Genomic DNA, 9,957 nt, shown 5'->3' on the forward strand with positions numbered 1-9,957 from the left:
TTACTTTCATTAAAATTGAATTTATGCATAAATAGATGCATAAAAGAATTTTTTTATAAAAGCGTTACTTTCATCAAATTTTGATTTTATGCATAGAAAGATGCATAAAGAAATTTATTTTTATTTCAAAAGAGTTATTCTCATCAATTTTGATTTTATGCATAGAAAGATGCATAAAGAAATTTATTTTTATTTCAAAAGAGTTATTCTCATCAATTTTGATTTTATGCATAGAAAGATGCATAAAAGATTTATTTTTATTTCGAAAGTGTTTTTCTCCTTAAAATTGAATTTATGCATAAATAGATGCATAAACGGATTTTTATAAAAGTGTTATTTCCCACTGAAGTTGTTCTTATGCATAAATAGATGCGTAAAGAATCTTTATATAAAAAATAAGAATTCTCTTACATTCTATAAATAGATGTGATGATATGTGATGCGAATCAAATAGATGGGAATGAATGGATGGATGGATGTGATGAGAATAGAAGTGATGAGAATGAGAGGTAAATAGATGTGATAAGATGTGATATGAATTAGATAGATGAGAATGAATAGAGGATGGATGTGATGAGAATAGAAGTGATGAGGATGAAAGGTAAATAGATGTGATGATATGTGATGCAAATCAGATAGATGGGAATGAATGGATGGATGGATGTGATGAGAATAGAAGTGATGAGAATGAGAGGTAAATAGATGTGATGAGATGGGATGCGAATCAGATAGATGGGAAAGAATGAATGGATGGATGTGATGAGAATAGAAGTGATGAGAATGAGAGGTAAATAGATGTGATGAGATGGGATGCAAATCAGATAGATGGGAAAGAATGGATGGATGGATGTGATGAGAATGAGAGGTAAATAGATGTGATGATATGTGATGCGAGTCAGATAGATAAGAAATGAATGGATGGATGGATGCGATGAGAATAGGAGTGACGAGAATGTGAGGTGAATAGATGTGATGAGATGTAATGCGAATCAGATAGATGGGAAAGAATGGATGGATGGATGTGATGAGAATGAAAGGTAAATAGATGTGATGATATGTGATGCGAATCAGATAAATGTGAGTGAATAGATGAGATGTGATGTCATGTGAATCAGGATATAAATGAATGATATAGGATGTGAATGAATGTGATGACATGTGAATCGGGATGTGAATGAACGATAAGGGACGTGAATGAATGTGTTAGCATGTGAATCGGGATGTGAATGAATGAGATGTGATGTGAAATGGATGTGATAAGATGCGATGTAAACTGGATAGATGTTAATGTATGTGAAGTGATGAGATGTATGGGTAGATGCAAGTAGATGTGATCTGATGAGGATAAATGAGGAAATAAGTGATGAGAAAGAAAAAGATGTGATTAGATGAGAATGGGAATACTTATGAAATGAATGAGAATTGATGTGGATTGATGTGTGGGTAATGTGGATTGACGTGAATGGATGTATGGAAGATGTGAATGGATGTGTGGATAATGTGGATTGATGTGGATGGATGAGTGGATAATGTGGATTGATATGGATGATGTGGATGGATGTATGGATGATATGGATTGATGTGTGAGTAATGTGGATGGATTGACGTGAATGGATGTATGGATGATATGGATTGATGTGTGGGTAATGTGGATTGACGTGAATGGATGTATGGAAGATGTGGATGGATGTGTGGATAATGTGGATTGATGTGGATGGATGAGTGGATAATGTGGATTGATGTGGATGATGTGGATGGATGTATGGATGATATGGATTGATGTGTGAGTAATGTGGATTAACGTGAATGGATGTATGGATGTATGGATGATGTGGATTGATGTGTGGATAATGTGGATTGATGTGGATGGATGTATGGATGATGTGGATTGACGTGTGGATTGATGTGGATGGATGTATGGAAGATGTGGATGGATGTGTGGATAATGTGGGTTGATGTGGATGGATGTATGGATGATGTGGATTAGTGTGGATGATGTGGATGGATGTATGGATGATGTGGATGGATGTGTGGATGATGCGATTGGATGTGATTTGATGTGGGAAGGATGTGATGTGATAGGGATCGATGAAGAAAAAAAAATGTGTGGGAAGATGAGAAAAGATGGGGACTAATGTGAAAGGATGTGGGAGTGATGAGAAAAAATGGAAATATTGTTGGAACTGTATTTGTATGTGAAATCTGTTTTTAAATGACTGTTTTATGTCAAGAATGCTGGGAAAGCATTTTGATTGTCTTGTGAATGAGGTCGTGGAGACCTATCTATTAAAGTTACAACTGCTGAGACGGAGCGTAGGACGTCTCGCATAGCAAGGTCTCGGCCGGAGGTCTTGACCAGCCTCAGTTTGATTTAAATGGCGAGCTTCCGGTACATTGGATGAGGGACCAAGGAAGCAGCCTATGAGTGAAGCGCTAGGTGACCTGCGAAGGATCCTAGAGGGTGCTGACCATACGGTGCTTGAGGTTTGGGTCGTCGAAGATACCCACACGTACGTCGGGGAAGATATTGGAACAAGAAGTAAGAATTGTTTTCTGAATTCGGGCATGGATCTGGTTGGTTGGCCTTGCTGGTCCTCAACGGATGAGTCCATAGCTCTTTTATATGGATCCGTTGGTTGATCTTGCTGATCTTCAACAGAGATTCCATTTTGATATGTGAATATATTGCCGGTTACTATGAGCTAGGAACTATCGAAAAGACCCCTGAGTGAACAAGTGGTGAGCGTTCTGGTTGCCAATGATGCCATAGGTACATCGATGAAGGAATGACTGGAAATAAGGATTCAACCGGAGATTTTGAGGATTGTGATCAGTGACACAATGGTTTCATTAAATGATTGTTTTAAAGATAGCTGATGCTGAGAAAAAGGCAATTTCATATTGGGTGTGTAAGTGGTGTGACTAGTTTTAAGTTTGCATGAATATCCGGCTAGGGGACCTGGGAACTCTTTTCCCTGGTACCCGGGACAAAACCTAACCAAATTTTTAATTGGATCCCTTCACTAGAGTGGTTGGGCGGTTGGCTAACCCATGGGACTAATAGGGTTAGGCTGGACTAATGGATCCCTAAATTGAGACTCAATTCTATTCTGGTTCGATAGATGAAGTAAATCCCGGACAAAAATTATTCTATGGAAAAGAATCAACGGCTATGCCTCTCAATCAGGAAAAAAGTGTTGGTCTCTATGATCCAAGTACAATCTTTTCCCTAATCTAACTATGGGATTTACGAGTTTGGTCATATCAATTCAGTTAGTTAAGGCTTTTGACTACGTTAGAGAAAAGTTATCCTGGAGGAATCGCCCGTGCTTTCCGGGCAAGGGAAGTTTTTCTGGGTTCGGTTTTGGAAGAACCGATGGATTAGTCTCTTGTCCGGATATCCATGGGCAAGGCCCCGAGTGTGGGACCCTGCCCCGCGCAAGAAGTGCTACTTCCGCTGCTAGCACCATTGAATTCGTTGCGCGGTGGGGAGAGGGACCTCACAAATCTTGACTCTCGAAGAAAAGGGATGTTGAGTAAATGTCAAGAAAGTAGTTGAGTTGGAGAAATCTTTGAAGATGGATGAGTACACACATAGGGTACACATTTTGAGGTTGGAGGAGTCACACACAGAACACACCTTTTGAGAGGCAACAAAAAGGGTCAAAGAAAGCAGTTGAGAGAAATCTTTGAGATTGGATGAGTAACACATAGGGCACCCCTTTTGAGGTTGGAGGAGTACATGCACAGGACCAACCTTTTTCCATTGCCCATGCACATCACCTTTTGAGGCTGGAGGAATACACACAGGACACCTTTTTCTCATTTCCATGCATGTCACCTGCATACTTCACTACAATCATCACATTTTTTTTCACATCATCTTGTATCTGATGATGCACACACGGACACATGCACCTACAACTAACGCCAACATCTATATACATTTATGGATGGGGGGACCATGGTGGATGTAAGCCTAGCCCATGTTACAACCCATCACCTAGATAACCATTGATCTTGCCCATAGATGCCTCTTGAAAGAGCTTCCATGCATACAACCTCTGCTTCAACTTTATTCCCACACACCCAACCTTGTGGTGGTGATGGATTCCCACAAATCACCTAAGATCTAAGCATCGTAATGTGAGATTGGGACATACTATCATGTCACTCCGTGAAGAAGATTTGGATTTCCATCTACTCATGCAAATCATTCCATGATGGCCCTGGTGCTCATTTTGCCAATCACACGTTGCAGACAGACTGCTTCTACCAACTACCTAATTTTAAAGGGTCACAGTCATTTACATAACAAAAGGAGGTCTTGCATCATGGGAGAAATTCTACATTGCCTATAGATTTCATGCCACCTTGACAAGCTGCTTACTACCAAGGCTACCCAAAGCTTATCACTAGTATACCTTTCATCCGGTTGTGGATCAGTCATGAACCATACCACTTAAGCTAGCACACCAACTTCATAGCATATTTTGGACCATTCACATCTTTCCACCCTGACAAAAACTTCGCCACTGACTTGGGTGACATGAGGATGCGATCACTATTAGGAAGGGGGTATTTAGCCACTTTGTAGGTTAACATGATTTTACTCACCCGATTGCACACTGCCATTTTACCCACTCAAATGGAAACTTATCTTTTTTGTAAGACGGTGATGGAACATACAAAGCAGCCTTACCTTGTGCTTAATGTCTAATAGGAAAAGTCTAAGGAATTTGTGTACATACTTACTTAAGACTAGTAATAGACGCCATACCATTTTTAGTGTGGCCAGCCTAGTGGGAAAACTAGTCACTTGTGTATAAGTCATTTTTAACACTAAACAATAGACAATCATTCTCTTACAATAGAATACTTATGATCTCCCCTTCTTCTCTATTCTTACTTGCATGTATGCTATTGAATCTTTCTTGCTTAATGGATGTAGGCTAGATAGGTTTGTTTATAGATCTTCCTCTTGCATTAGCTTCTTCTTCGTCCACCGCTTTTTTGAGAGAGAACAAAACCATTGATGAATCTATATTTGCCTCCATCTAGGCAAAGAGATCTCTTCCTTCACCCCCTAGGAACAATTCGATGTGAAAAAAGGAGTGAGGAGGTGAGATGGTAGATCTAGCACACCCACATCGAGAAGTTGCAATTGTGGCTTTAAGGCAAGGCCCAATGACACATGATTTGGTAAGGCTGGCTAAGGTAAGCTCTTGACTTTAACAAACAAGAAGGGTAGTCGATGGTGAGGCTACTTCTCCTAAGATGAGATTCGTAAATTTAGGCTCCATAATAGGTCCTTCTTCACCACAAATAGATGAAATGACTTCTTTAGGATGTATTAACAATGCAACAATCTCCTTGATCTAATAGATGGCACATTGAGTGGCTTCAATCCATTCTCATCCAAGTATCACACTTCTTACAGGCGTAACTCTTTCATCAATGCATTTTACACTCGATAGGGTTAGTCCAACATATACTACTTATTTAATATATCCAATTTAGCATCACTAGTCGAATTAATATAGCTATGTGTTGGTTGACACAAAGAATTCCATGTGTCAAATCTCATTAGATTAATTTCATGCCTTGGGTATATGGGGGCTTGCTTAAATTCTATATCATTGTGAGTAAAAAATCCTAACCATATTCTTGGTTCCTTTCTTATTTTCACTCACGATTGTCTGTTGGATACTTTCTAATTCTCTCTTTGACTTTAACACTTCATCTTCATTTCTAAGGAATAAGGTTACATTACTTATAGGTAGTTGCAAGGTTAGCATGCAATTAATTGGGTGGGTCATCAATAGAGGCTTACCCAGCTTCCTCGAAGGATAACATCCACTTCTAGTGCACCTATAATAGATAAACACTACATAGAACTTGCATTGTAATAGATTAATTGTAGTATAAATAATTTGTGTTAAACATATTTTACATACTTTTCACCTTGTGGGTTATTCCAACATGTATCAAGATATTGGTCTCTTCAAGTACAAGGTGACCAAGGTTCATCCATATGTCCATCCACACAAGGTTGTTACCTAACTTTGGAGTTAATGATAGTTTCATGTTTCACCCAATCATTCCCAACTAGAAATTCCAACCACACCTTGATTGGTGTATTCTCAAGTATAGGTTCTTCTTTTACACTCAAGATGTTGAGACCATAATAATTGGGTACCACCATAATTTCCTATGATGTGACTCCTTGATTTGTGTACCACCATAGATCCCAAAAGGATTAGTGTTAGCAACCATCACATTTGTAAAAGTTGAAGGCATGATGGTTTTGACTTAAGATACTTAGTGCACCTACTACCTTGGGCATCACACCCATTGTTCCTTTAAAAATGCAGTCAATTTTTGCAAAGTTTGGCTCTGTATGTTTTTTTAAAGTGTAACAATCTGTTACTTAGTTTGTGTGTAAAAGAATTTTAATTCATAAAAAATTGCTAGTGTGATAAACATTATTTTTCACGGGCAAAGATGAAAATTCTTCTTTTTATGTGAAAAGCATACTTGTAGAGACCATTATTGGCTTTAAATTAGGCTATTGGTGATGAAAACAAGGTTCTTCACAATGAAAGGCGGTTTACTTTGATAAAAGAGTACATACAATGATTTTCTCTATGTTAGACTTTTCCCTTATATTTAGGATAGTACATATAGCTTTTTCTCTTATTGTATATCAATGTGAAGCCATTTATATAGTAGTGATATGTGGACATATGATAATAATGGGCCGCAGTACTTTTTTCCTCCTTTTAGGAGGTTTTTTCCCTCGAGCATATGTGCACACTCTTAAAGTGACCTTATCATCATGTCACTTTACTTGTACTTCACTCATTCTCTGGCAATCTATTTTGAGTGTTGTGCTTCTCACTATCTCTCCTTGCTTGTTGCATATGTGTGTGTGTGGTTATTTTTGTCCCCACTCCAACAGTTGGTATATCAAAGTAAGTTCTCTTGGGCCTCACCCTCTCGTCATCACCTCCATGAGCTTCTCTTCTCTGTGACTACCTTAGATTGATCTATCCACTTAGGTGGAGAAGATATACATCCTATAGGAGTGTCAATTCAAACTGTCTTTATTTGATTTTAGGTTTTCTACAATGCAATAGCATACATTTAGTGTACAGACAAGGCCGTCATTGTGTCTCCTTCATTGACATCTCATCTTTGAGCTCATCATTATCATCGACTTTTGCATTCTTACCAGTAACATTTCCATACACTTTATAAGTTTTTTCATCATTCAGTGATCTACTAGCAGCTATCTTAGTTGCATTCAGTGGGCATTAATGGTACTTGTAAGTTGTTGGGATATTTGTATTTTATGTCAAAGATTTGTTATTTGTAGGCTAAATAGCAAGCACTGATGTATTTGGGATTACTGAGAATAAGCTTGATGGGACCAACTAGGTTCTATATGATGCATCATGCATTGGTTGTTACCAAAGGGCTTTGGAATGATGCTATTGGCATTGAGACATGCCCTGTCTCGCCAATGCATGATAGTGTAGGTACTTTGGATGGTGATACTAGTTGAGATGTAACTATTCGCATCTGCCTTCACACATCCAATAGTGGAACAAGCCAAATGGGATGGCAAAGATGCACATGCACATGCATTGGTGGAAAAGGAGCATTATTTTTCATATTCGCTCATTTGAAACTACCAAGCAAGCTTGGGATACACTTTCTACGCTTTATCGGGTGCATAATGAGGCACGAGTGGCCTACTTGCACAAGTAGTTAGAGTTCGAGCATATGAGTGAGGGAGACCTAATGGATGACTTTCTCACAAGCATCAAAGATCTTAGAGAGAAATTTTGCATGTTTTAATGAGGCCTATCTAACCAGCTCATTGGTGTCTACTGTTCTCATAGCTTTAGTAGGTTTATACCAAGGTTTTGCATTTACACTTTGGCTCATGATGCAGGGTAACCCAATGTCTTTACGTTTAGTGAGTTGATGCAGTGCTTTTTTGCAAGAAGAGAAATCTCACAAAAACTCAACTAGTATGCATGTGGGAGATCAGGCAATCGTTACTGCTTGTTATCAAAAAGGTAAAGAAAAATCCTTTTCTTCTCAAGGTGACTACAAGCCAAGGAAGAATCAACCCAGTCTTATGGAAAGAATACCAACAAGAGGGATGATGAGCCTAAGAAGAAAAGAAAATGCAACTATTTTCAAAAGCTACGTCACTATATCAATGAAAGTAGAAGAAGGCTAGAGAAGGAAAAGAAGCAAGAGGCTAACATGGTTGTAGCTGATACATCGGCACCAAGTGCTAAAAAGGAGTGATCAAACTATGCACATGATTATTTGGGCATTCATTGTGCACCGCGATTATAACACTTTTGTCCACGATTCATCAGTACTAAGTGTTGAAAAGGAGTCATCAGTGAATTATGCACATGGTGATTTGGACATTCATTGTGCATTGTAATTATGACCCTTCTATCCATGATGTATGTATGTAAGTGACATATCCAACTTGTGTAGTATTTTGATAGTGGTGCAGCACATTACTTCTCAATGTGATTCATTTTCCTCCATTGAGTCTACTTGAGTCTGCTCCTCACAAGAAGGCACAGTCACACGCGCAAAAAACTCCTCATATTAAGTGAAAGGAGTTGGTAAGGTTGTGCCCAATGTTACAAATGGTGGGACAGATTCGTTGATACAGTACATGATTGGATTAATGGAGACATTATGTTATCCACTACTCGGAGCAATGTGCTTTATAGGTTGACACGTATGAGAGATTGGCACATGATGCTTGTTTAGTTACTACTACACGTGCTTTGAGTGATGTGGAGCTATGGCATGCCCCGCTTTGGTCACTTGATGCTTAAAAGGCAAGACATGGGGTTAGAGTTCCCAAAGCTTAAGGCCCTTGTCAAACATGTATGCGAGGGGTGCATCCATCATTCCTGAAAGATAGATCAATAAAGATTCTCTAGAAATTACAGCTTATACATAGTGATGTATGTGGTCTTACGAAGACCACATCGATCGTGGGATATCTCTACTTGGTGACTTTCATTGATGACTACTCCTAAGTACACCAGGGTGTATCCATCAAAGATAAAGTCATAGGTTTTTACATGCTTTAGACACTTTGTCTCTGTGTCTGCATGTGTACAAATCGAAGGAAAGAGTATATGTCAAAGGAGTTTGATGCATATATGGTTGAAAGAGACATAAAACATCAATGCACAATGCCTTACACACCTCAACAAAATGGTGTGGCTAAGAGAAAGAACAAATTTATCATGGAGATGGTATGTTGCATAGTTAAAGAGCAAGCTTTGTCTCATGTTTGTTGATTTGAGGTAGTTATGTGTGCCACTCATGTGTTAAACATATACCCCACCAAGGCCTTGCAGACAATTATCCCTTAAAAAGCTTGGAACATCAAGAAGCTATGTGTGGTGCACGTTTTTTGTTGTCTTGGTTATGCTCTTGTGCCTGAGCAACAAAATAAGCTGGATGATAAGGCAGTAAAATGCATGTTTGTACAACTCAAAAAGCAAAGGGTGTAAACTCTACCATCCAACCACAAGAATGATTTTGGTGAGTAGAGATATTATTTTTCTTGAGAATCCAATTCGGCCCATGCTTTTATGCAAAAAATAATAAAATGTATACTCGCTAGACTTCTTTGGTATACTCCTACCTTTGTACAATGTTAGAGATCCATAGAGAGTATAGAACTCTCTTATGATACATGCATAAAGAGCCTAGAGTTGTATTATGCTTTTTAACTCATACCTTTATTTGCATGTATGTATTACATTCCATTATGCATGCCCCTATTTGTAGATTATCATATTTCATGCTTACACAAAGCACATTGAGACACATTATCATTATGTAAGGAAGAGGCTCATTGCATGAGAGATTAGCATAGCTTATTCCTCTACACACGAC

This window comes from Cibotium barometz, chromosome 52, assembly GCF_041138505.1.
Source record: "Cibotium barometz isolate CiBa-2024 chromosome 52, ASM4113850v1, whole genome shotgun sequence".
NCBI lineage: Eukaryota > Viridiplantae > Streptophyta > Polypodiopsida > Cyatheales > Cibotiaceae > Cibotium > Cibotium barometz.